The 26,568-nt window shown below is 42.3% G+C and overlaps 1 protein-coding gene across 7 annotated transcripts in view; it reads right to left on the bottom strand.

The window, feature by feature from the left end:
• The window catches only part of LOC137370043 (polyamine-modulated factor 1-binding protein 1-like), a 719,669-nt gene that overhangs the window by 538,844 nt on the left and 154,257 nt on the right, over positions 1 to 26,568 (bottom strand). Inside the window, exon 1 of one of the 7 annotated variants that reach the window (XM_068032083.1) lies at positions 9,626 to 9,702. The exons of the other annotated variants lie outside the window; for them this stretch is intronic. The gene's annotated coding sequence lies outside the window, so the exon portion shown is untranslated. Of the gene's footprint in view, positions 1 to 9,625; positions 9,703 to 26,568 lie in introns of those variants that run through there. 7 annotated transcript variants of the gene reach the window in all.

Genomic DNA, 26,568 nt, shown 5'->3' with positions numbered 1-26,568 from the left:
GCTGCCTCAAGCCATGGAGTATCTTCTGAATGAAAAGATTAAGGTTTAACTTAAATGATTTTTAAACTTGCTGATTTGTGAATGTAGCTAATAGCAAGCAATAAGAACTTAGATGTCCTTTTCACATAATGGGTCAGTTCTGCGTGCTGAGCTCAGGCTGCGTTACAATTCAGTGAGGCTTGGTTTTGAGTTTTCAATATTAAAAAGTGCTCCTTTTGCTATTTATTTCTTCATTTACTGCCAAGTTTGTTGTAATACTGCATCAATTTAAAGGGGTTCTGTTCCGACTTTAACAACATGTATAAAACCAACTTGAGAGAGATAGATGCAGTAATTACATTAATTAAATATGTGATTACAACTAAAATTAACAGATTAAAATTCTTAATCGTAAGATTAATCATAATTAATTTTTAATGTTTGACAGCACTAGGCATTTAATATTGTTTGACCCTATTAGAGAGAAACACTGCAATTACATCAAACTTTATTTTTATCTTAAGATCATTTGACATTTATTTCTCGCTAATAATACAAGGCTAGTACGTGACGTTCACTCACACGCTCAATGGTAGCCATTTTTCTCTGCAAAGACAAACACTGAAAAGTTTGCTTCTGAAAACAAAGTTTTTAGTATTATTTTGAGAGTCAATAAATCACCTCAAGACCACTAATAAAATTCCTATTACAGAAGGAAAATCAGCTACCACATAGGATATTCTTTTTTTTCTAACAAGCATAGGACCATAAAAGCTTACAACATACAAAGAGGTCATTCAACACATCATGTCTGAGCTTGCTCTTTGCTCGAAAAATATTAACTAATCCCACGGCTCCACTGTATCCCCTTCTGCAGCAAATATTTAATCAATTTTCCATTAATACATGCTACAGTCTTTGCCTAACCAAACATTTTAGTAAAGCACTTCATGCTCCAACAATCATGTGTGTGAAGAAATTCCTCCACTCTCTTTCTTCATTCTGAGTGACAGTTTTAAATTGATGAACATTCATCACTAAGGGCCAAAATTTATCCTTCAGCTGCTGATACAATGGCAGTCCACTGGCGTGGGCCGCACGTCGCGGAGCCGCCGCAATATTAAACCCGGCGGCTCGTTTAAATAGTCGGGGTGAACCACCCACCCTGATGATGTGGAAGGGGAGGACAGTTGGTCCCCGGCAATAGTGTCAGCCGCCTTGGCACAGGCGCTGACGCCATTTTTAAAGGGCTCCGTGCCCAACATTTCAATTTAAAGAGATAGTGATTTTAAAAGATTAAATAAATTGATCCTGACCCTCTCCCACCACCCTCCAATAACCATAGAATTAATTACCTGCCCTATCCAACCCCCCAAAACACTTACCTCGTGCATCTGCCCTTCCCTGAAATGACTCAGACGCCACTAACCCAACTCCCACATGAAAAACTTACTTGCTTCCCCCTCCCCAGGGATCCAAAGGCACGGGAGTGCCGGCCACCGGCACCAATATCACTCCGGGACAGACTGCGGGAGCGGGAAGGTCATTTATTTGTTCATTTAAATTATTTTACATATTTAAATTTGGCTCCCATCGCCGAGCAGCGGGGGGTGCCGCCACAAGGCCTCGCTGCTGTTGGCAATATTGGGCTGGCCTTCCTGGCGACAAAGCCCATGACGGGCCCCTGCAGGAGGCATTTTTCGGTCCCCCCCACCACGAACCCCAGCGTGGGGTGGGGGAGAACCGGAAAATTCAGCCCAAACTCTCCAGCTATCTAGCCACACTAGCAAGTCTTTCATAATTCAAAAAAAACATTTTAATCTCCTCTTTGCCTTCTTTGCTCCAGTGAAAATAATCCTAGTATCTCATATTGCTCCTCATAACTAAAGTTTCCCATCCTAGGCATCATCCTGGTGAGTCAATGGTCAGCATCAAGGCAGTGTTCGATCAAATATGGTACCAAGGAGTTTAGGCAAAACTGAAGTCAATGGGGATTAATAGGTAAACCCTCCAGTGGCTGAAGTCATATCTGATACAAAGGAAGATGCCTTTGGTTGTCAGAAGCCATTCGTCACAGTTCCAAATTAAATCAGAAAAATTGGAAAAACAGAAACAAAATATTTTTTTCAGCTAGCACGCTGACTACACATTAAGTAATAAATACAATTCAGAGCAAGTAAAGCAAAAAAGGATAATTTATCCAACTCCTGTCAGAAAATATTTAGGTTTTATTCACTAAGACCTAATCATTTTCAGAAGTCTGGAATTCAGGTTCATGGCCCACTTAGACTATGTGTTCCATCCCTGGTACACCATGCTCACATGTTTCCACCGTGTCATGCCCAAGCCCAGTTTCTAGTACCAGCTCCACTCAGTTTCTCAACAGTTTGGCCTGTTCCAAACTCATTCCTAACTTGAAGCAAGTTTTCAGTGTGGTATGTGCTTTTTGTTGTACTTGCCAACTGTATTTACAACAACCAACAATATAAAGTATGCACAGATTTGAAAACAAGCTTGCAAGTCCAAAATCGGGCTAAATAATTAAAACAAAATGCTACAGTAATAATGTACTCTGACAGATGAGTGAGCCTGTTAACTATATGGGTGTAATGCAATGAATTATAACTTAAGCAACAGGGAATCCTCTAATCCACTATGAGCAACAGCAGCAGAGATCTACTAAGTACTTCTGTTATAGAAAGTCAGATAGTCCATTCATTAGAAAAAAAGATAGTCACAGAAGAGTGATAATACATACACTATAAAGATATGTTATTCTTTAATGAACTGCAACTATGTGTTCTATTCCAGAAAACCAGTGCTAAAGGATTGAACTGGAGTACTTATTTACAAAAGATATACGTTACAAGCATGCACATCTGAACCTAACAATCACAATTTCAGTCTGTTCCTATTTATAAGGGTACAAGTGAATCCCCAGTTAATGCCCACCACCTTCATACAGTTAAATACAATGAATATACAATTAATAGATTCTATTCTTCTCTCTCTAAATAAAAGTTAGAGCCTATATGTACAACCTAAATTTCCAAACTAATTAAATCAAAGACCTCCATATTCTGTACAAAGCATCACATTGTGAGATGCTCCTCCTCGAGCACCACAACAACTTCTTCCCTTATGCATTACTTTTTGCAAAGCAATCTGATAGTTGATGACTTGCACCCACCCATTTAATTTTAGAGATTTCCTTTCTCTCCAGCACATGTTTCAAGCCAGCAAGGTTAATCCATAACCATTTCCTATACTTTATATTGAGTTGTACATTATCCTACAGGTGACGATTATCGACATAACATCCAATGGGTATACTATCTTCAGTATGCACATGGTACAGAATCTCATTTCAAATATTTGACAACTAGAATCCCATATCCACTTCCTCCCTAAGAGCCAGAGTTTCAGCAGCCAAAGTACTTTTGACAACCCATCTTATTTTCTTAGCTTCCTAAGCTAAGGACATTTCCCATTCTCACCCATGAGAAATATCATTAAACCAGCTGCACTAGAATACCCATCAAGAAAATCAGCATGCAAAGCATCACTAAAACTGTTTAGATACACGGTCACCTAAGGATGAGAACATAAGTATGCATTTAGAGTTATAGAGTCATTACAGCACAGAAGGATGCTATTCGGCCCATCAAGTCTACACCGGCTCTCCACAGAGCTATCCAGTCAGTCCCACCCCATCACCACCGCCCCCCCCCCACCCCCCGCATCACTCGATCCCCGTTGCCCTACAAGTTTATTTCCTTCAAGTGGCCTTCCGATTTCCTTTTGAAGTCATTAACTCTGCTTTCACCACCCTTGTGGGCAGCAAGTTCCAGATCATTACCACATGCTGCGTAAAAAAGTTCTTCCTCACATACCCCCTGCATCTCTTTCCCAAAACCTTCAATCTGTGTCCCCTAGTCCCTGTACCATTAGTTAATGTTTTCCCTTGTCTAACTTATCTAAGCCTGTCATAATCTTGTACACTTCTATTAAATCTCCCCTCAATCTTTGCTCTTCGGAGAACAACCCCAGCTTTTCCAATCTAACCTTGTAACTTTCTCCCCAATCCCTGGAACCATTCTAGTAAATCTCCTCTGCAACTTCTCATGGACCCAGTTTTAACTTTCTTAATGTTTTATTTTCCCTTAAAACATTCTCTGCTTTAGGGTGTTTCATCCTAGTACTTAACCACAACACATCAAAACTAACATCTGCTCTAGTCTGACTATATAATTAATTGACCAATCAAGCTTTGCAATTGCTCTGTCTCTTAACATCACCTTTCTGTGTACCCAGTTGCAGCTCTTCACAGACCGCATGGATCGGTTGGAGCGGCAACTGGATGCACTTAGGAGCATGCAAGTGGCAGAAAGTGTCATAGACAGGAGTTTTAGAGAAGTGGTTATACCCAAGGTGCAGGCAGATAGATGGGTGACCGCTAGAAGGGGCAGGCAGTCAGTGCAGGAATCCCCTGTCGCTATTCCCCTCTCTAACAAGAAGACCGTTTTGGATACTGTTGGGGGGATGGCCCATCAGGGGAAAGCAGCAGCAGCCAGAACAGTGGCACCACAGCTGGCACTGTTGTTCAGCAGGGAGGGACAAAGCGCAGAAGAGCAATAGTTATAGGGGACTCTATAGTCAGGGGAACAGATAGGCGCTTCTGTGGACGTGAAAGAGACTCCAGGATGGTATGTTGCCTCCCTGGTGCCAGGTTCAAGGATGTCTCTGAACGGACAGGGGGCATTCTGAAGGGGGAGGGTGAACAGCCAGAGGTTGTGGTACACATCGGTACCAACGACATAGGCAGGAAGAGTGATGAGGTCCTGCAGGGGTAATTTAGGGAGTTAGGCAGAAAGTTAAAAAACATGACCTGTCGGGTTGTAATCTCAGGATTACTCCCTGTGCCACGTGCCAGTGAGGCAAGAAATAGGCAGATAGTGCAGCTAAACACGTGCCTGAACAGCTGGTGTAGAAGGGAGGGTTTCAGATATCTGGACCATTGGGATCTCTTCAGGGACAGATGGGACCTGTACAAGAAGGACGGGTTGCATCTAAACTGGAAGGGCACTAATATCCTGGCTGCAAGGTTTGCAAGCGTCACTCAGGAGGGTTTAAACTAGTGTGGCAGGGGGGTGGGAACCAGAGCAGTAGGACAGCTAGTGAAGTAAATAAGGCCAGTAGGACTAAGAGGAAGAGCAGGCAGGGAGATGTTGCTGAGCACAGCGGGACTGGTGGTCTGAAGTGCATTTGTTTCAATGCAAGAAGTATAACAGGTAAGGCAGATGAACTTAGAGCTTGGATTAGTACTTGGAACTATGATGTTGTTGCTATTACAGAGACTTGGTTGAGGGAAGGACAGGATTGGCAGCTAAATGTTCCAGGATTTAGAAGCTTCAGGCGGGATAGAGGGGGATGTAAAAGGGGTGGGGGAGTTGCACTACTGGTTAAGGAGAATAGCACAGCAGTACTGCGGGAGGACACCTCGAAGGGGTCATGCAGCGAGGCAATATGGGTGGAGCTCAGGAATAGGAAGGGTGCAGTCACGATGTTGGGGGTTTACTACAGGCCTCCCAACAGCCAGCGGGAGGTAGAGGAGCAGATATGTAAACAGATTTTGGAAAGATGTAAAGGTAACAGGGTTGTAGTGGTGGGTGATTTTAACTTCCCCTATATTGACTGGGACTCACTTAGTGCTAGGGGCTTGGATGGGGTAGAATTTGAAAGGAGCATCCAGGAGGGCTTCTTGAAACAATACGTAGATAGTCCAACTAGGGATGGGGCCGTACTGGACCTGGTATTGGGGAATGATCCCGGCCAGGTGGTCGAAGTTTCAGTAGGGGAGCATTTCGGGAACAGTGACCATAATTCCATAAGTTTTAAGGTACTTGTGGATAAGGATAAGAGTAGTCCTCGGGTGAAGGTGCTAAATTGGGGGAAGGCTAATTATAACAATATTAGGCAGGAACTGAAGAATTTAGATTGGGGGCGGCTGTTTGAGGGTAAATCAACATCTGACATGTGGGAGTCTTTCAAACGTCAGTTGATTAGAATCCAGGACCAGCATGTTCCTGTGAGGAAGAAGGATAAGTTTGGCAAGTTTCTGGAACCTTGGATAACGCAGGATATTATGAGCCTCGTCAAAAAGAAAAAGGAAACATTCGTAAGGGCTGGAAGGCTAGGAACAGACGAATCCCTTGAGGAATATAAAGACACTAGGAAGGAACTTAAGCAAGGAGTCAGGAGGGCTAAAAAGGGTTATGAGAAGTCATTGGCAAACAGGATTAAGGAAAATCCCAATGATTTTTATACGTATATAAAGAGCAAGAGGGTAACTAGGGAAAGGGTTGGCCCACTCAAGGACAGAGAAGGGAATCTAAGTGTGGAGCCAGAGGAAATGGGCGAGGTACTAAATGAGTACTTTGCATCAGTATTCACCAAGGAGAAGGACTTAGGGAAGGGAGTGTAGATAGTCTCAGTCATCTCATTATCAAATAGGAGGAGGTGTTAGGTGTCTTGCAAAGCATTAAGGTAGATAAGTCCCCAGGGCCTGATGGGATCTACCCCAGAACACTGAGGGAGGCAAGGGACGAAATTGCTGGGGCCTTGACAGAAATTTTTGCATCCTCATTGGCTACAGGTGAGGTCCCAGAGGACTGGAGAATAGCCAATGTTGTTCCTTTGTATAAGAAGGGTAGCAAGGATAATCCAGGAAATTATAGGCCGGTGAGCCTTACGTCAGTGGTAGGGAAATTATTAGAGAGGATTCTTCGGGACAGGATTTACTCCCATTTGGAAACAAATGGACTTATTAACGAGAGGCAGCATGGTTTTGTAAAGGGGAGGTCGTATCTCACTAATTTGATTGAGTTTTTTGAGGAAGTGACAAAGATGATTGATGAAGGAAGGGCAGTGGATGTTATCTATATGGACTTCAGTAAAGCCTTTGACAAGGTCCCTCATGGCAGGCTGATACAAAAGGTGAAGTCACATGGGATCAGAGGGGAGCTGGCAAGATGGATACAGAACTGGTTCGGTCATAGAAGACAGAGGGTAGCTGTGGAAGGCTCCTTTTCTGAATGGAGGGATGTGACTAGTGGTGTTCCGCAGGGATCAGTGCTGGGACCTTTGCTGTTGTCGTATATATAAATGATTTGGAGAAAAATGTAGCTGGTCTGATTAGTAAGTTTGCGGATGACACAAAGGTTGGTGGAGTTGCGGACAGTGATGAGGATTGTCAGAGCATACAGCAGGATATAGATCGGTTGCAGACTTGGGCAGAGAAATGGCAGATGGAGTTTAATTCGGACAAATGTGAGATAATGCATTTTGGAAGGTCTAATGCAGGTGGGAAGTATACAGTAAATGGCAGAACCCTTAGGAGTATTGACAGGCAGAGAGATCTGGGCGTACAGGTCCACAGGTCACTGAAAGTGGCAACGCAGGTGGATAAGGTAGTCAAGAAAGCATATGGCATGCTTGCCTTCATCGGTCGGGGCATAGAGTATAAAAATAGGCAAGTCATGCTGCAGCTGTACAGAACTTTAGTTAGGCCACACTTAGAATATTGCGTGCAATTCTGGTCGCCACACTACCAGAAGGACGTGGAGGCTTTGGAGAGGGTACAGAAGAGGTTTACCAGGATGTTGCCTGGTCTGGAGAGCATTAGCTATGAGGAGAGGTTGGAAAAAGTCGGATTGTTTTCACTGGAACGACGGAGCTGGAGGGGCGACATGATAGAGGTTTACAAAGTTATAAGCGGCATGGACAGAGTGGATAGTCAGAAGCTTTTTCCCAGAGTAGAAGAGTCAGTTACTAGGGGACATAGGTTTAAGATGAGAGGGGCAAAGTTTCGAGGGGATGTGCGAGGTAAGTTCTTTACACAGAGGGTGGTGAGTGCCTGGAACTTGTTGCCGGGGGAGGTGGTGGAAGCAGGTACTATAGAGACGTTTAAGAGGCATCTTGACAAATACATGAATAGGATGGGAATAGAGGGATATGGACCCCGGAAGTGCAGAAGGTTTTAGTTTAGGCAGGCATCAAGATCGGCGCAGGCTTGGAGGGCCGAATGGCCTGTTCCTGTGCTGTACTGTTCTTTGGTCTTTGTTCTTTCTGTGAGGACCGAGTACGATAGGATGGGAGTAACACTCTCTAAATTGGGTTGTTGATTTAAAGTTTTTTTTAGACATTAGGCTTTTAAATATATTGGTTTAGGTATTAGTCACAGAGTCATAGAGAGATACAGCACTGAAACAGGTCCTTCGGCCCACCGAGTCTGTGCCGACCATCAACCACCCATTTATAGCGGAGTTTGCAAGTTCTCCCTGTGACCGCGTGGGTTTCCGCTGGGTGCTCTGGTTTCCTCCCACAGCAAAAGACTTGCAGGTTGATAGGTAAATTGGCCATTGTAAATTGCCCCTAGTGTAGGTAGGTGGTAGGAGAATTGAGGGAAGGTGGGGATGTGGTAGGGAATATGGGATTAATGTAGGATTAGTATAAATGGGTGGTTGATGGGTGGGCCGAAGGGCCTGTTTCAATGCTGTATCTCTCTATGACTCTATAACTCTATGACTAATACCTAAACCAATATATTTAAAAGCCTAATGCCCAATTTTAAATTCTACTCTAAACTTATTAATAACAAATTTCGCAAATTCTTAAGTGCCACCCCATAAGAAATCATCAACATGCATCATGAAGATACCTGAAAATTTTCCTTTCATAGCAATAAAACATTGTGGGATCTGCTTTCAGTTGAACCACAACCTGCTTTCAGCAAAACAGAGCGCACCAAAAAGTACCATGCCTTGGAACCATCATTCAGGCCATACACACAGTTGTTTAGTTTCCATAGCTTTCCTTTTGCATCAGCTGCCTCTTTGGCCAGTTTCAGAAATACTTCTCTCTGAAAAGTAGTGCTCTGCAGAAATGCAGCTTTTATGTCGATTGGTCTACACTTAAGTGAATATGTGCCCAAAACAGCTAAAAATATTAAGATTACTTTTCCAGCTGTTGAAGAATCCACACTAATGTTTGTATAACACAGTTGCTCTTCAAAGCCCCTACAAACGAGCCTTGCTTCAACCTTACAAGTCTCATCTGTAAGGACTTTTTCAGCACAAATCCACCTATGAGAAGGCTGATTGATCCTTTTCTGGTAACCTCAGTATAAACTAAAAAAATCTCCTAATAATTTAACTCCCTTTATTTTGCCTCTAGTTCTATTCTAAGACTGCTCTGGGGCCTTTATTTCATTGTCTACTCTATTCAAGCTACAACCTCTATTTCCACGTTTCTGTCTGCCACGTCTATTACTGTGAGATCTCCCTTTTGCACCATTGGAGTCTCTTTCTCCGGTCCGTGATCATTTTCTGACATGAGTCACTTCTGAACTCGATATCACTACTTGCACTGCATTTTCTTACTCTCCACTCTTTCACCCCATTCTGCCAGTCCATGGTCTTAAAGGCCTCCTACCCGCCCTGAACCCGATGGGACCCGACATGTGTCGGGTTCAGGTCGGGTTGGGTCGCTCTTCCGGGTCTGGCTTTCGGGCTCGGGTTGGGTCGGACACAGACAGTAAGTATTGCATTTTGCTCTGCTGATAAGTGTCAAAAGTTGAAAATCCTACCTGAGCTGGGAGTCCGGGATGTCAACGAGGGAAACTCTGCGTCTGAGTGGGCATCTCTATGACGTCATCGTGCTCATGCTGCAGCTTCCTGCAGATTCAGAATCGCAAGGTAGGTAAAGTGAACATTCCGGCGGTCAGGTCGGGTCGGGTCGGGTCGGGCTCAGGCCAGGTCAGGTGTGGGAAAAATTGGAGGGACTCGGGCCGGGTTGGGCTCGGGTCCGATATAGTTCTGTCAGCTTCGGGTCGGGTTTTTTTCCTGACCTGAGCAGGCCTTTGCATGGTCTTTACTCCTGAGCCATCATGATGAACATTCAACCAACATTTGAACTTGCCAGTAGCTTTTCCTGCACATCCCACAATTGTCACATCCCTCCATTCACTAGACACCTCTGGAATATATGTCACTCGAATACACACTCTGGACCATTGACATGTGGATGTGATAGCTTTGTCATGTATGTCATGGACATTTACATTACCACAATCCAGCCACTGATCTACCACATTCTGTTCTTCAGCACCTTCCTCACAAAACACATGAGCATTGGCGTACAAGGTGTCTTGTTTACTTTTATCAGCTGCTCAGTGTCTGAGATTTTGTAATTAATTCTGGTTAACTGTGAGGAATGAATCTTAACAGTTTGAATACCATGTCTGATAAGTACTGTCGACCATCACGACCTATTACCTTACCAGGGCCTTTCCATTTCCTATGATCCTCGCTTTTATAGTATATTAAGTCTCCTGAATTGAAGTCTGTCTCAGATGCCTCAGTGGTCTGAATTTTCTCCGAGACCTCGGCCTTCATGAAAGTCCATCTTACTGCATGTAAAGCATTCAAATGTGCAGAAAAGATGGAACTAACTACAGCACCTTCTAGCAGAAAAGGCCTTTCGCACTGGACAGAAGACAATTTGAGATTTTGACCATAGAAAAAAGGATAGGGACTTATACCCATCAACCATCTGGAGTGAATTCTTTGCACAAGCCATGCCAGATAGATGTCAACTTGCAATAAAAGCAAGAAATCAAGAAATGCTGGAAATACTCAGCAGATCTGGCAGCATCTGTGGAGAGAGAAGCAGAGTTAATGTTTCAGGTCGGTGACCCTTCACTGACCTGAAATGAGTCTGGTTGATCAGCTAAAATTTTATGCAGCATTTCATCAATCACCACAAGAATCCTTTCACAAAGACCAATGCTAAAAAGATTTTCAGCTGCATTATTCATGACCATGTTGTACATATTTTCACAAATGTCTCTGAGCTTGTCATTGGCAATTTCCCCTCTAAATCAGTCAGAAATTTTGCTAGTGTCCCAAGTCCGGTCCCTATCCATTTCTCCATGACTTTGTCTATAATAACCCTTACTATATATTATTTTAGAAAGACTAAATAGGGTCCCCAGGTATACAATATGTAGAATGAAAATATTTATGTCTTTGTCCCATGCCTATAGATCCATGCCAACTACCTCGTTAAAGTCATATGCCAATGGAAGGCCGACAATAGGACGTGGCGGTGTCCTCTGATACTTTTTTTTTTACAGATTTCACAATTCTCACCAATCTCTTCTACTAACCTCATATACTCTTCATCATCCACACCTGCATATTTTAGCAGGATTGTTAACCTTTCACAAGTCGGGTGAGCAAATTATCTGTATAACCAATCTGTCCCACTGTTGAAGTTACAAGCACTATCTAGTACTGTGCAGTTAAAAGGAGTCTGTGACTTAACACAATCATCATGGACCTAAAACTCCTTTGACTGGTATAATTTGTTCGGATTCATCATTATCTTCATCCTCTTCCTCAGAATTCTCTTTGTCATCTGTCATTTCAAGGACCCGCGTAATGATATTTTAAATCATACCTGAGGCACCTATTAACTGTTTTGTGGACATTTCTGGGATTCATTCGCCCATTATTTTTTCTCAAATTTTGTCTCCTGCTGTAACAGTCAAATCTACTAAAGGTGTTCTTTGCAGACAGAAAGAACCTGTATACACATTGCACCTGAACAAAATAGGTGAAGCCATTCGCTGGTACATTCCTCAGGGCAATGCCTTAAACAATCAGGGTCAAGCTGCCTGGTTTAAATTTCAAACAAAGCTTGGCAGTTAACTGTCAGTCACTGTAAACTGGTGCATTCTCCATGGCGACGCCTCTACCAATCAGAGTTCACTTGCCAACCAATCAGCACTCTCTTCTCATGCACTATAAGTTATTTTCCCTTACATTGGTTATTCTTGCATATTGCCCTGATGAGTGCAAGACGAAAAACTTTGACATGTCTCTATTTTCAGCAATTCTCAAAAGGTGATTTTGTTCTCATTCTGCCTATCTTTAATTCTTCGGTTGTAATGAAGCCTGCCTAGAATCTGGACCATTTTGAAATCTGGCAATCATTGAATCGTCTGTTCTTTGTGTCACCGTGGAAAGTCTCACTTGTTCCATGAAGGTTGAAGGAAATGACTGTTGCCTTAAAGAAATTCCTGGGGAAATAGACATCTGATCCAACAGGGTCTCCTTCGCTGAGAACCGACTCTCAGTTAGAACCAGTTGCCTGTCCATTTCAGACACCTTAGCACAATCCAATAATTTAAATGCAAGTACCAATACAGTGATTCCCAAGTTGAATTCTGATAAGCTTTTGTGCAATCTGTTAAAGTTCATGATATATTCTTGCGTGGAATGACCATCTGCTTTCCAAAAACTATCAAATTCTGACCATGGTAGGCATTTAACAGATCATCTTTCTTGCAGATTCAATCCAGGAACTCAAATAGAAGGTCCAACAAGCCTTCATCACTATCCAATGGACGGCTATCCATCTCACAAAGTACTTTACTTCTGATTTTACTACTTGTGGGAAGCAACAAAGGCAAGGCCATACCCTGTTTTCTCTTTGGTAAGGACATAATCCACGTCCACATAGCCACTTCATTTTTCTACTGGTCATTTGGTTCAGACTCCAAGAACATCAGGCAGCAATCATACCCCAAAAACTTGGACCTGTTTTCTGCCATTTTCCACAATGAACACTAGGATTTTAGTTTTCTGTCTTTTTTTTCAGAGTTTCCAACCTTCACCTGTGGGCAACCATCCTCTGCTACCATGTTCTAGTCCAGAAAGCCAGGTAGTGAAGGATTGAACTGGAGACAATATTTACACACTTTTATAAGCATTTATTTACAGAGATACACATTACAAGCATGCATCTCCAACTCACAAAACAAAGTTTCAGTCTGTTCCTTTTTATAGGGGCACAAGTGAGTCCCCAGTTGATGCCCACTACCTGCATACAATTAAATACAATTAATATTATGTGTACATACTTATTTATTCGTTGATATTCCATGGCATTGCTCATCAGTAGTCTGCTGGTCTAAACTAAACTCAAATTTAATCTGCCAAACTGTTTAAGATAACTACTCAATGACTCCCTTTAGGGAAGTGGTCTGAGGTCAATTGTTGGAAGAAGTTCCTGTAGATTGGCAGCTGTTCATAATTACACTAATCCTGGCCTTGGAAAGGACTAGGTTACCAAGACTAGAGAAAATAGCAGCAAATATATATTTCACATCGGAATTGTATACATAGATGCTTGCTTTAATATTTCATTGAATGAAAAACCTCAGATTGAAATTTTTTGGCTTAAGAGTTAGTTCTGAATAACTAAAATATTCCTGACTATTTTGAAACACCTGTGGAAATATTACACTACAATGTTGTGATATTTCATCTATGCCATTAGATGCCACTGCCAGATTTATACAAATGTCAAATGCAACTAGAGTTCAATATACAGTATTATCATGCAGATTATTTACAAGAGCCATTACATCAAAGTTACAGCACAGAAACAAGTCGTTCAGCTCAGCTGGTCCAAGCTGGTGTTTATGTTAACACTTTAGTGCCTCCCTTACATTACAGAATCCCTATCAAAGAAGTACCTGACACCTCCCATCAGTAGCATCATACTTTCCTCAAGTGGAAGTTTTACTGAGTGTCTCTAACCAAAATATTGCTGAAGATGAAGGTAAGCATCCCTCACCAGTGACACTTAATATTGGGCCTGCCATGTTAGCTTTAGCTGCAGGCAAGATGGCCACTTAGCCTACCTGTACAGGCCAGCAAAGAATTCCACAACTTGTATGGACTTATCATAGATATCAGGAAAAGTTCTACTAAAACTGACAACATTGCAAATGTGACTTTGCAGGAGCTAAACACGTATGATTTAGACTGCGGAGCAGCAGTTTGGAGCAACTGCATATGCACAAAAATTGCACACTGTCGTCAAATCTGACCCACAATACAAACAAAATGGCTTAGCATCAATAGGAAATAATTCAATTACTGAATGCTTCAATAATATAAAAACAGCATCAGAAATTAATCCAACATATGCATATTCCCACTTCTATTTCAACAAAAAAATTAGGACAGATATCTTAAAATTAGCTTTGAAAAATTTGATTTTCTTGGCATGTTTTGAGGGTTGAAACAACTCTTTTTTGTCAGTGTCTTTTCAATTGTTTAATCATTTTAGTATCACTAGAGTATCTCCTATGACTTAGCCAACAGAGAGGCAGAGGAAGCATCTACCTTATCTGTGCATTATGGGTTCTTTCTTTGCTCTTTTGATTGTCTCTGACTTCTTTACTGCTTCTCTTTCCCTTTCTGTTCTCTTCTGTTACCTTCTGCTCTCACCCTTCTGTCTCTTGTTTTTATTTTGATTTGTTTCTTGTATGTTCAGATTGACTGTTTCATTCATGTTCAGGTTGTTTGTCTCATTTGTGTTCTTTCAGCTGGTAGGCGGTATGGTAGGGTGTTGACTGCTTTACAGTAGTGGGCGTGGAGTGCTGCGAGAGGCATCAGGGTTAGGTAGGGTGGAGGAAGATGGACAAGACAGGGCAGGAAGGGAGCAAGGTATGAGGCAGAAGCACCTAGAGTGCTGTGGTAGGAGACAGTAAAAAGAAGGCAAAATAAAAGTAATGTCACAGTGGAAAGTGATAGCAGAGTGGGAGGGGAGAGGAAAGGAAGTGCAGGTGGGGAAATATTTCTAACAGTGCTTTAGTTCAGCAGATCAAAAGGTGTAATTAGCGGATGTTGAGAAATCTGATCTCATTAACATAACTTGAGGAGAACCTGTTTTGTTTTCAGCTATCTGAAATTTAAAATTAATTTTACACAAAATTAAAAAACATTTCAGGCACAGTACATTTATCATTAACTCAAACAGGGTGTAATATATTTCCCAACTATTTTCTTAACAGAAATACAAAGTGTTTTGCCATGAAAGACAATTTTATTGCTGTTCATAGTTGTTATGGGTTTTCTGTTAACTTCCGCCATGCGACATACTTAAGTTTAAAAAAAAATCAAGGCATGCTTTACTTCTTTAGCTACGACACAGTGCTAGTGATATATTATATTGATTCAGAAATCTATCATAACATTGGTAACTGCAATAAAAAACAAAACAACCTGGAAAGCATGCCTGCAACAGGATTTTACAAAGAAAAACTGAGCCTTATTTTGAACAGCAGCATTAGTGTTTCATCCATGCTCATACATAATAGAGGTAGTTTAATCACCCGTAAGAAATTACTAGCTTTTCTGTTCGTGAAGCGTGACATTTCAATTGCACAGTCAATAAAAGTATTACATGGAAAGGGTTCAAATGATTTACTGTCTTGAAAGTCTGAAGACCAAGGTTACCATGGTGAGTTACCTACTCCATGTATATTAGGTCAAGTGAGAACATTCCATTAATGGACAACCCCCAGTTACGTGATGTAACAATATTTCTTTCAAGTCACAAACTGGTTGTTTCTGTACTGAACTCTTTTTAAATCTCAACTTTATTTTTTGCTAAAGTATAGTGCGTTGTAAAAAATAGCAATTATACAAATAATCTATGTGAATGGAACCATACAGGAAAAAAACATTTACTGTCTTAGACCAGACAATTCCAACAATGTATAACCCAAAAACACAATTTAAATTAAATTCACATTACCAGTTCATGCTATGTTATTGCAATGTTTGTTCACTTTATGACAGCATTTGGTTTAATCTTTTAGTAAAAGTTCTTAGTTTTTGTCTTGTAATTCTTTTTACATCCTCAGGATATGGATTGAAGTCTGAGAAATCTATTTCCTTACCCAAAACTGCCTCCAACACACTCAAATCCAGCTTTGATGAGGCCAGAGGTGGGCAAGCAGCCAAACTGCTCCAAAGAGGCAGGATAATACTTTAAATATGATAGCTTCATAACCGCATTTAAAGTTGTGAGCTTCATTGTCAAACTGGTTTCCGACCTTAACTGCTGTTGACCAGGTTTCCCGAGCGTTGGGACAGCTGGCAGCTATATCAAGGTGAGGAGTTGGCAGATTCAGCAGGTGACTGCATTTACACCTACCTCCTGGATCCAAGGGATTGACGGAAGAGACTCCATGATCAGGCACCCCTACAAACCTTCCCCACAAGGCCTCTAATCACACCTCAACTACAACCTCAGAACTAGCCAACCCCCACCACAAGGTGACGAGTTCCCTACAATCCCCCCCAATCCCATGGCTCCTAACCTCCCCCCCACCCATGCCCAGCCTGAGAAGCATACAACCCCATAACCCACCACCCATGCCTTCTGGCAAAAAATGATGATGGGGTTGTTGGGGGGTGGGGGTTGAGGGCACAGGAACTAGGTGCAACAATGACCCAGGCTATTTTTGTGCAGCCCAGAGGAGTTCTCCTGCTCATTCTGGAAACACAAAAATAAATGAAAAATTTTGTGCTCCTCTTCAGCTGCTTTACCAGTTAAAACTGGATATAGTCTGCCCTGTTCAGTCCTAAAATGGCAATTGGAGTCCTATGTACATATTGAAAAGCCGATAGCCGAATGTGGGCAAGTGCTTCAGCTACCCAGCAGTAGACCTCATGAAACATGGCAGAGGCCAGAGTAAACAAGGCAGAAAGCCATTTCCAGGTGTTACGCCAATGTGTTTTGTTGAATGATAATTTGCTTTGGCTGGAGATCTGAATTTATATATATTTTTTAAAAGACATTTTAAAAAAGACAAGCTGCCAGCAAAGTTATCCTGTCAGCTTAAGATTGTAGCTGGAGTAGCTTGCTACACTGTATCCTACACTGCAATGCTTGTGAGGAGAGAGATGAAATATCTGCATTTCTCAGCAAGAACCAAGATCCAGGAAGTTTAACAAAACTACCTGTTCTCTCAGCAAGAAGAAGCTAACTGCTATGTTTGAATCACTGAGTGACTGTCGTGTGACAAGCCCCTCCCCATCTGTGGTTTTAAGCTGGTGTTTTCTCTGCAGCAGAGGAGAAGTAACTGGACTCTGGCATGAACAGACCCTAAGTGGGGGTCCCTCTTTTTCTCTCTCCATTCCAGCTTGAAAGCTTTCAAATCCTGCTTGCTGACTGACCACCTTTGCATACTCCAGCTACAATCAGAAACCCCGTTGCAGGAAATCATCCACATCGCTATCTCCAAGAGACTGACCAAACCAGTCATCTACCTCTTCAAACTAAAAGCCTCATGACCACTGAATTCAGCTAGAAGCCAGCTGAATCACCAATATCCGAAAACTTTTTCTGCTATGGACTCTAATTCAACCAATCTACCTTTCCCTATGTAACCTATTTGTGCATGTGCAAAGCTCCAGAGTGTTTGTGTGAATGAAAGTTAGTGTGTTGTTTATTATTTATTAATTCAGTTTAGGTACAAGAAAGTTAACCTCTTTCTTTGTTAACTCAAGAAACCCTGTCTGATTATTTTTTAAGGAACACAAGCTCCATCTGACCTCCCCCTCTCTGGTGCTGAATGTTCTGTACTCAGTTTTATCCCCTTACGCCCCCACCTCAATGAATTTTGCGCTCGGCATGACGTTGAGCTCTTCTTCCATCGCCTCCGCCTCCGGGCTCACTTCTTTGACCAGGAGTCCTCTTCCCGACCAGCAGACCCATTCATCCGCCTCCAGCATTCTCCCTCTACCTGCACCCCTCCCCCTGGCCACTTACCCGCTCTTGATCTCTTCATTGAAAACTGTCGGCGAGACATTGGTCATCTCAATTTCTCTGCCCCCCTCACTCACTCTAACCTGTCCCCCTCTGAACTTGAGGCACTCCGTTCTCTCAGGTCTAACCCCGACATTGTCTTCAAACCTGCAGACAAGGGTGGTGCTGTTGTTGTATGGCGTACCGACCTCTACCTTGCAGAAGCTCAACGCCAACTCACAACACTTCTTCCTACCTCCCTCTGGACCATGACCCCACCACTGAACATCAAGCCACCGTCCAAAGGACTGTCACTGACCTCATCTCCTCTGGAGATCTTCCCCCTACAGCTTCCAACCTCATAGTCCCGCAACCCCAGACAGCCCGCTTCTACCTCCTTCCCAAAATCCACAAACGGGACTGTCCCAGCAGGCCCATTGTGTCAGCCTGCTCCTGCCCCACTGAACTTATTTCTTCCTATCTTGACTCCATCTTTTCTCCGCTGGTCCAGTCTCTTCCCACCTACATCCGTGACTCTTATGACGCCCTACGTCATTTTGACAATTTCCAGTTTCCTGGTCCCAACCGCCTCCTCTTCACTATGGACGTCCAACCGTTCTGCACCTCCATCCCCCACCAGGATGGTTTGAGGGCTCTCCGCTTCTTCCTGGAACAGAAGCCCAACCAGTCCCCATCCACCACCACCCTCCTCCGCCTGGCTGAACTTGTTCTCACATTGAACAACTTCTCCTTCAACTCCACGCACTTCCTTCAAGTAAAAGGTGTTGCTATGGGTACCCGCATGGGTCCTAGTTATGCCTGTCTTTTTGTGGGATATGTTGAGCATTCTTTGTTCCAGTCCTACTCAGGCCCCCTCCCCCAACTCTTTTTCCGGTACATTGATGACTGTATCAGTGCCGTTTCCTGCTCCCGCCCCGAACTGGAAAACTTTATCAACTTTGCTTCCAATTTCCACCCTTCTCTCACCTTTACATGGTCCATCTCTGACACTTCCCTTCCCTTCCTCAACTTCTCTGTCTCCATCTCTGGGGATAGGTTGCCTACTAATATCCATTATAAGCCCACAGACTCCCACAGCTACCTCGACTACACTTCTTCACACCCTACCTCCTGTAAGGATTCCATTCCATTCTCCCAGTTTCTCCATCTTCGACGCATCTGCTCTGATGATGCTACCTTCCATGACGGTGCTTCTGGTATGACCTTCTTTTTCCTCCATCGAGGATTCCCCCCCACTGTTGTTGACAGGGCCCTCAACCATGTCCGGCCCATTTCCCGTACCTCTGTCCTCAACCCTTCCCCTCCCTCCCAAAACTGTGACAGGGTTCCCCTTGTCCTCACTTTCCACCCCATCAGCCTCCATATCCAAAGGATCATCCTCCGCCATTTCCGCCACCTCCAGGGTGATGCCACTACCAAGCGCATCTTCCCCTCCCTTCCCCTGTCAGCATTCCGAAGGGATCATTCCCTCTGCGACACCCTGGTCCACTCCTCCATTACCCCCACCATCTCGTCCCCGTCCCATGGCACCTTCCCCTGCAATCGCAGGAGGTGTAATACCTGCCCATTTACCTCCTCTCTCCTCACTATCCCAGGCCCCAAACACTCCTTTCAGATGAAGCAGCGATTTACTTGTACTTCTTTCAATGTAGAATACTGTATTCGCTGCTCACAATGTGGTCTCCTCTAAATTGGGGAGACCAAGTGCAGACTGGGTGACCGCTTGGCGGAACACCTCCGCTCAGTCCGCAAGTAGGACCCTGAGCTTCCGGTTGCTTGCCATTTCAACACTCCCCCCTGCTCTCATGCCCACATCTCTGTCCTGGGATTGCTGCAGTGTTCCAGTGAACATCAACGCAAGCTCGAGGAACAGCATCTCATCTACCGATTAGGCATACTACAGCCTGCCGGACTGAACATTGAGTTCAATAATTTCAGAGCATGACAGCCCCCCATTTTACTTTCATTTTTAGTTGTTTTTTCTTTTTTCTTTTTTACTACCTTTTTTTGCATTTATTTCATTTCTTCTTAGTTTGTTCAGTTTGCTTACCCACTGTTTTTTTCATGTTTGCACTTGCTGCTGTTCAATATTCAGTCCGTTAACACCTTTTCTGTACTAATGCTTTGTCTTTCAACACACCATTAACATATTGTTTGCCTTTGCTCCATGACCTTTTGGTCAGCTATGTGGCCTTGTCCAATCTACACCTTCTCCTTTGTTATCTCTTGCCCCACCCCCACCTCACTTGCTTATAACCTGTGACATTTTTAATATTTGTCAGTTCCGAAGACGGGTCACTGACCTGAAACGTTAACTCTGCTTCTCTTTCCACAGATGCTGCCAAACCTGCTGAGTGGTTCCAGCATTTCTTGTTTTACTTCTGTCTGATTATTTACTTGCTATGATCATAACAAGAACCAATCAAACACCTACTGAATTGGCCAGTACATCCACTTCTTTAAGAAAGAACTTAATCTGTTGTGGTCGAACAAGGAGAGGGAAAAGAGGGAAACCCTTCATACCCTCCTCACTCGACCGCAACACAGGTCACTACTACTCCATTTACAACCAACAGCCCAAGTTAAAATCTATCCCCAGTGTCAGAGTAAAGGAGGACATGTAACTGGTAGACGTCAGTCAGGGGGCAATGGTGAGCAGAGGCCATTGAGAAACTGAAAGCAAGTATCAGGAGCCTGAAATAGATTAAGAGGGGATTCACTTGTGTTCCTATAAATAGGAACAGACTGAAACAGAGGGTGTAGGGTTAGGAGATCCATGTTTGTCATGTGTATCTCTGTATATAAATGTTTATAAAAGTGTGTAAAGATTGCCTCCAGTTCTATTCTTCATCACCTGCCTCCCTGGATTATAATATGGTAGCAGAAAATGGCTGCCTAATGGTGAAGGTTGGAAACTAAGAAAATATTTTCAGACAGAAAATTAAAATCATAGTGGCCATTGTGGTAAATGGCAGAAAGCAAGTGTAAATTGTCAGGATATGATTACCCTCCAATGTTCTGAGACACTGAATCGTATGACCAGTGGAAGGATGAAGTGGATATGTGGACACCTGTGATGTCCCTACCAAAGAGAAAAGAAGGTGTAGCCTTGTTATTGTCATTTCCTACAAGGAATACATTCAGAAATAAAGTATTTTGTGTGATGGGTACCTGTCAGTTGGACAGTGATGAAGGTTTGGGCCTTCTATTAGAGTTCCTGGATGAAATCTACAAGAAAGATGATATATTAAATGCCTATCAGGCATGGTCAGAATTTGATAGATATCAGAAAACAGATGGTCATTCCATAGATGAATATATCAGATTGCAGAAAAAAATGACAAAATTCAATTCAGGGATCCCTGGATCAGTACTAGTGTTTAAATTACTAGATTTTTTTATTCGTTTCAGGGATGTGGGCATTGCTGGCTAGGCCAGCAATTATTGCCCATTCCTAATTACCCTTGAGAAGGTGGTGGTGAGCTGCCTTCTTGAACCGCTGCACTTCTTTGGGTGTAGGTACACCAACAGTGCTGTTAGAAAGGGAGTTCAAGGATTTTGACCCAGCGATGGTGAAGGAACGGCGATAATGCTAAGGTGTCTGATATGGACAGGCAACTGGTTCAAACTGGTGTTTGGCTCTTGGAGAAGGAGACCCTGTGGGATCAGATGACTGCTGCTTGAAAAAAATTTCTGGAGCAACAGTCATTTCTTCAGCCTTCATGGAACTATCCACGGTGACACAAAGAAGAGAAGACTCAATGATTGCCAGGTTTCGAAATGATCCATACACCAGACACAGACCTCAATACAATGGAAGGATTAAAGACAGAATGAGGCTGTAAGTACCTTTAGCAGATCTAATACAGCAGAAGAAAAAATTGGAACAAAGATAATGGGTGAATGAATCTCAGGATTGCCCACAGAACAGTTAATAGGTACTCCAGGTGTGATTTGTAGTATCATAATGCGGTATACTGTCCAAAGTGAAGAGGCAGATTCCTTGAAATGACTATTGATGAAGAGAATTCTGAAGAAGTGGATGAAGACAATGAGTAATCCAAATGAACTATATTAGTCATAAGCAGTTTAAGTCCTGTGATGAACGTGTTAGCAGCACACTCATTTAACTGTGCAATACTAGACAGGGCTTGTACCTGAACAGTATGTGGAACAGACAGGTTAAAATGTTATCTTGATTCACGAGGTAGTGAGGATTGATGCAAGGTTAAGAAATATGTGAGTACTACCTGCTTTACGCTTGTCAATGACAACACATTGAGGTCACTAAAAAGTGTTGTAATGCCAAGTAAAATAGCTGGAGTAAGCCATTTTATAAGAACTGATGTAGTCTCTATTGAGATAGCTATGCTGTTGAGTAAACCCTCTATGAAAAAGGCACAAAGGAAACTTCACATGAAATGGAAATTATTCTTGGAAAGTCAGTTGATCTGCAGTTTACCCAGTCTGGACAGTATTGTATCCCCTTAACAAAACTTGATATTTCTCATCAGAGTGTTAGACAAGTATTATTTGCATCAGATGATAAGAATCAGAAAGAGAATAAAAGCAAATTGTCCTAAAGTTATAAAGAAAATTTGCACACCCTATTTGTCAAAGTTAAAAATCCTGCTAAAACGTGCAGGTGTAGTTGAAGAAGAGCATACGAGGCTAATAGATGAGTGAGAAGTGTGAAATCTGTAAAAAGTATTGAAGGACGTAGTCACATCCTATTATAAGCCTTCCATTGGCATGTGACTTTAAGAAGGTAGTTAGCAAAGACACAAAAACCCAACCCAACAGGAAAGATGAATCAACCATGGCTAACAAAAGAAGTTAAGAATTGCATTATGTCAAAGAAAGTGGCGTGTAAGGTTGCCAGAAAAAGTGGTAAGCCAAAGGATTGGGAGCAATTTAGAGTCCAACAAAGAAGGACCAAGAAAATGATAAAGGGAAAAGAGATTATCAATCTAAGCTAGTAAAAACATAAAGGTGGACTGTAAAAGCTTCTTTAGGTATGTGAAAAGGAAACGATTAGCAAGGACGAATGTGGGTCCATTGCAGGCGGAGACAGCAGAGTTTGTGGTGGACAGTGAGGAAATAGTGGAGAGGCTAAACAATTACTTTGTGTCTGTCTTCATGGAGGAAGACACAGAAAATCTCCCAAAAATACCAGGGAACCAAGGGACTTGTAAAATTGAGGAACTGAAAGTAATTAGTATCAATAAAGCCATAATACTTGAAAAGTTAATTGGATTGAAAGTTGATAAATCCTCTGGACCAGATGAGCTACATCCCAGAGTATTGAAGGAGGTGCCTATAGGGATAGTAGATGTATTGGTGGTTATCTTTCAAAATTCTATAGATTCTGAAAGGGTTCCTGCAGATTGGAAAGTAGCAAATATAACCCCACTATTTAAGAAGGGAGCGAGAGAGAAAACTGAGAACTACAGATTTGCTAGTTTGATGTCAGTAATAGGGAAAATGTTGGAAACTATTATAAAGGATGAGATAATTGGACACTTGGAAAATAATGATATGATTGGGCGGAGTCAACATGCAGTTAAGAATAACATAAAGACATAAACTAAGGCATACCATATTGCAAAGGCCAGTGGCAGGCTGGAAGATTGGGAAACTTTTAAGGATCAACAAAAGGTTACAAAAAAAGTAATAAAAAGAGCAAAGATAAATTATGAAAGAAAATGAGCGTAAAATATAAAAACAGATAGCAAATGTTTCTATAAGTATATAAAAGGGAAGAGAGTAGATAAAGTGAATGTTGGTCCCTTGGAGGATGAGGCTGGGGAGTTAATAGAGGGGAACATAGAAATGGTGGAGACACTAAATCAGTATTTTGCCTCAGTTTTCACGGTGGAGGACATTAGTACCATCCCAATAGTAACATAATGCAGAGGCTATAAAAAGAGAGGAACTTAGAAAAATCATTATCACTAGGGAAAAAGTACTGAGTAAACTATTGGGATTGAAGGCAGACAAGTCTTCGGGGACTGATAGCCTACATCCTAGGGTCTTAAAGGAAGTGGCAGCGGAGATAGTGGATCCATTGGTTATAATATTTCAAAATTCCCTGGATGTGGGAAAGGTTCCAGTGGATTGGAAAAAACTAATATAACACCCTTATTCAAAAAGGGAGGGAGGCAGAAAGTAGGAAACTATAGACCAGTTAGTTTAACATCTGTCATTGGGCAATTGTTAGAATCCATTATTAAGGAAGTAATAACAGGACATTTAGAAAGTCAAAACGCAATTGATCAGAGTCAGCAAGGTTTTATGAAGGGTAAATTGTGTTTCACTAATTTGCTAGAGTTCTCCGAAGCTGTAATAAGCAAAGTGGATAATGGGGATCCTGTAGATGTAGTATATCTGGATTTCCAGAAGGCATTTGATAAGGTGCCGCACAAAAGGTAAGGTAAAATCACATGGGGATAGGGGCAATTTATTAGCTTAGATAAAGGATTAGCTAACCAACAGAAAACAGAGTCGGGATAAATGGATCTTTTTCTGGTTGGCACGATGTAACTAGTGGGGTGCCACAGGGTTCGGTCCTTGGCCCCAACTATTTACAATTTATATCAATGACTTGGATGCAGGGATAGAAGGCACTACAGCCAAATTTGCAGATAACACTAAAATAGGTCGGATAGAAAGTTGCAATAAAGAAATAAGAAATTTACAAATGAATATGGTGAATGGGCCAAAACTTGGCAGATGGAGTTTAATGTGGATTAGTGTGAGGTCATCAATTTTGGTCGGAAGAATAGAAAGGCAAATTATTATCTAAATGAAGAGAAACTTCAGAGTGCTTCGGTGCAGAGGGATCTGGGTGTCCTCGTGCATGAATCGCAGATAGTTAGTATGCAGGTACAGCAGATAATCAGGAAGGCAAATGGAATTTTGGCATTTATTGCTAAAGGAATAGAGTATAAAAGTAGGGAAGTGTTGCTGCAACTGTACAAGGCATTAGTGAGACCGCACCTGGAGTATTGCATACAGTTCTGGTCCCCTTACTTGAGGAGGGATGTAGTTGCATTGGAGGCAGTTCAGAGGAGGTTCTCTAGATTGATTCCAGGGATGAGGGGTTTGTCTTATGAAGAGAGGTTGAGCAGTTTAGGCCTTTACTCTCTAGAGTTTAGAAGAATGAGAGGAGATCTAATTGAGGTACATAAGATGGTTAAGGCGATTGACAAAGTAGACGTCGAGAGGATGTTTCCTCTTGTGGGGCAATGTAGAACGAGCAGTCATAGTTTTAGGATAAGGGGTAGCAGATTTAAAACAGAGATGAGGAGAAATTACTTCTCTCAAATGGTCGTGAGTCTGTGGAATTCACTACCCCAGAGTGCGGTGGATGCGGCGACATTGAGTAAATTTAAGGAGGAGATAGACAGATCTTTAATTAGTAATGGGTTGAAGAGTTATGGAGAATGGACAGGAAAGTGGAGTTGAGGCCGAGATGAGATCAGCCATGATCGTATTGAATGGCGGGGCAGGCTCGAGGGGCTGAATTGCCTATTCCTGCTCCTAGTTCTAATGTTATGTTTTGTGAAAGGGAAATCATGTTTGACAAACCTGTTGGAGTATTTTGAGGATGTTACTTGTAGCATAGATAAAGGAGAGCCAGTGGATGTGGCGTATTTGGATTTTCAGAAGACTTTTGATAAGGTCCCACACAGGAGGTTAGCAAACAAAATTAGAGCACTTGGGATTGGCGATAATATACTGCAATGGATTAAGATTCGTTAGCAGACAGTGGGAATAAATGGGTCATTCTCAGAATGGTAGTGCTTGGGCTACAGCTGTTGATTATCTATATAAATGACATGGATATGGGGACCAATTGTACTATTTCCAGATTTGTAGATGACACAAAACTAGATGAAAATGTAAGTTGTGAGGAGGATGCAAGGAGGATTCAAGGGGATTTGGACAGGCTAAGTGAATGGGCAAGAACATGGAATATAATGTGAATAAGTGTGAAGTGATCCACTTTGGTAGAAAAAAAACAGAAAGGCAGAGTATTTCTTAAATGGTGAGAGGTTGAAAAATTTTGATTTCCAAAGGGACTTGGGCGTCCTTGTGCATGAGTCACTTAAAGCTAGTATGCAGGTGCAGCAAGCAATTAAGAAGGCAAACTGTATGTTGGCCTTTATTGCAAGGGAATTTGAGCACCGGAGTAAAGATGTATTGGTGAGACCATACCTGGAGTACTGTGTATAGTTTTGGCCTCCTTATCTAAGAAAGGTATACCTGCCATAGAGGGGGTGCAATGTAGGTTCACCAGACTAATCCCTGGGATGGCGGGATTGTCTTATGAGGAGATATTGCAGAAACTGGGCCTATATTCTCTAGAGTTTTGAAGAATGAGAGGTGATCTCATTAAAACTTACAAAATTCTTACAGGGCGTGACAGAGTGGATGTGGATAGGATGTTTCCTCTGGCTGGTGAATCTAGAACAAGGGGACACAGTCTCAGAATAAGGGGCAGGCCATTTAAGACTGAGATGAGGAGGAATTTCTTTGCTCAGCGGGTGGTGAATCTGTGAAATTCTCTACCCCAGAGAGCTGCGGAAGCTCAATTGTTGAGCATGTTGAAGACAGAAATCGATAGATTTCTGAATACTAACGACATTTAAGGGATATGTGGATAGTGGGGCAAAAATGGCATAGAGATAGATGATCAGCCATGCAGGCTCTATGACTCTAAAATCATAAGAAATAGGACAGGAGTAAGCCATACAGCCCCTCAAACCTGATCTGTCATTCAATAAGATCATGGCTGAACATCAACCTCAACTTCACTTTCATGCTCTATTTACTTGTTTCCTTTAGTACCCGAAAATCTATCGATTGGTGTCTTGAATATACTCAGCGTTG

This window comes from Heterodontus francisci, chromosome 5 (genome assembly GCF_036365525.1).
Source record: "Heterodontus francisci isolate sHetFra1 chromosome 5, sHetFra1.hap1, whole genome shotgun sequence".
In the NCBI taxonomy this organism is placed as follows: domain Eukaryota; kingdom Metazoa; phylum Chordata; class Chondrichthyes; order Heterodontiformes; family Heterodontidae; genus Heterodontus; species Heterodontus francisci.
Note: the sequence above shows the minus strand (reverse complement) of the source record. Positions and strands in the feature narration are given on the sequence as shown.